A 2500-nucleotide genomic window follows, 5' to 3' on the forward strand; every position below is an offset into this window, starting at 1 on the left:
TAGGCTTTGGTCTTCCAATACTTCTAGTACCTTGTGGAGCTCAAATGAAAGTTTGGTGAACTAATCTCTCTAGGGGAGTGAGAACAGCATGTTCAAACCATTTCCACCTACCCCTTGCAATGATCTCATCCATGTATGCTACTCGAGTAATCTCTCTTATAGTTTCATTTCTGATCCTGCCCTGCCATTTAACTTCCAGTATTCTTATGAGGGCATTGTTCTCATATCTACAAAATCTTTTGGATATTGTTACATTATCAAACCACGACTCATGTCCATAAAGTAACACCTATCTCACTTATCTGATATATAGCTTGATTTTTATATGTAATTGAGGGAGATTTGATTTCCAATTTCTTACTTAACTTATCCAGTTTGATTTGCTTTTTTTCTTTCATTCATTAAACTCAAATTCTAAACATCCCGTATTAGAGATCATAATTCCTAAATATTTAAATGATTCCACCTCATTATTCCTTTCTCCTTCCAATGATATTTCATCTTTCATTGCATATTCCGTTTTCATAATCTGTCTTTCTTCTATTTATTTTGAGCCAAACTCCTGTGATATTTCATGCATTCTGGTAAGCAAGCTTTGCAAGTCCTGTGGTGTTTTGCTAATAAGGACAGCATCATCAACCTAATCTAGGTTAGCTAATTTCCCAACACCAATCCACTCCATTCCTTTTTAACCATCCCCAACTTTTTTATGCATTACAAATTCCATGGGAAGGATAAACAACATAAGTGACAACACATTCCCTTGGAGTATTCCACTATTCACTGGAAATTCATTTGATAAGACTCGACTAACATTAACTTTGTACTTGCTATACCCATGAACAGACTTAACTAAATAATGCAGGACTCTCAGCAAAATTTGCCGGTGCCAACTATCAAAGGCTTTTTCATAGTCCACAAATGCAATCAAAATTGGATTATTATATTCTACACATTAGTGTACCAAATCAGGTTTTGCCTCTTCACACTACATTCTACAAAATAATCGTGTAAGTATTATGGGAGTCACTTCATTGTCGGCTAATATCATCTCGGCAGTCATTCCATCATATCCATCTCTTAGGTTTTTTAATGATAGCTTTGACTTCAAACACACTGAATTCATTCATGGGCATATCAAGAAGATCCTCAGCTTCAGGTACATCAATCAAATTATTCTCCTCATATCTCCTATTCATAATCTCACTAAAGTGTTTCATCCAACGTTGCCATTCTTCATCTTCTGTTGTTAAATCAGATCCATTTCTCTTTTTTAGTGGGTATTTGCTTTTTTTTCTTTACCCTAGTAGAGATTCCATTGATAATTCTGTGAGCAATTCTTACACCATAGCCACTTCCTGAATTCATAGCTTTGTCAGCCTCATCTGCTTTCTTGTCTAATTGTTCTCTCCAGTCATGCCTGGCTTTTCTTTAGACTTAGCTATCAATACTGGAATCCTTAGCATGTTCTATCTTGTAATTTTCATTACTTCCCTGAAAACTTTCAACAATCACTTTCTGTCTTTGTCTCCAAGTATCATTTGATATCCATGGGTTTCTAATTGTAACTACATGTCCCAAAACTTCACTTTCAATTGACTGATATATGTTCTTAATATCACACCACTCTTCATTAATTATCTGCTCTTCGTCTCTTAAAATCCCTAAAGCTACAAATCGATTACTATATTCAATTGCAAAGGTTTTTCTGTGCTCATCTTTTAAAAACTAATTTGTATCAAACCTATGCATTCTATCTACATTTCTGTTAGTTGCTTTCAGTTTTAATTTCAGTTTGGCAATGAGGAGCTGGTGATCACTATCAATATCTGCACAACTATAGCTTCTTACATTTCTCGGAGTCCTCCTTCTTTTTTACTTTATTGGCTCTGTGATCTACGGGATTTTAATTTTAATTGCCACATGGTGTCGTCCATCTATTTTTGTGGATGTCCTTGTGGTGGAAAAGAGTACATCCAATAACAAGATTTATTTGAACAAAAAATTATAAAATGTGCTCCATTTCCCTTTGCAGCTTCGCCAAGACCCTCAACCCTCATGACATTCTCTTTACCTTGATTAGCCCTTCAAACTTTAGCATTGAAGTTACCAGTCACAATTTTCATATCTCTCTTTGGGATCTCTTCTATTACACTCTGCAGTTCTTCATATCATTCATTTTTCCTTTCTTCTGGGGAATCATTTGTAGGTACATAGCAAACTAAAATACTCATTTTGCACTGCTTTGATTTGAACTTTGCCGTTAACAATCTTCTATTTACAGCTCTCCACTCAAATAATGTCTTTTCTGCTCTTGGCATCATCAACATTCCTACCCCTCCACTTCCAACTCCATCTGTTCTTCCTGAATAGATATATAGTATATATTGCCTTGGTCTAAAGTTTCTTTACCAATCCCTTACAACGTGTTTCACTTAGAACCAAGATATCCAATCTATATTTCATAAATTCGCTCTTCACTTTTCGTAACTTCCCAATA

This window comes from Palaemon carinicauda, chromosome 21, assembly GCF_036898095.1.
Source record: "Palaemon carinicauda isolate YSFRI2023 chromosome 21, ASM3689809v2, whole genome shotgun sequence".
Classification (NCBI taxonomy): domain Eukaryota; kingdom Metazoa; phylum Arthropoda; class Malacostraca; order Decapoda; family Palaemonidae; genus Palaemon; species Palaemon carinicauda.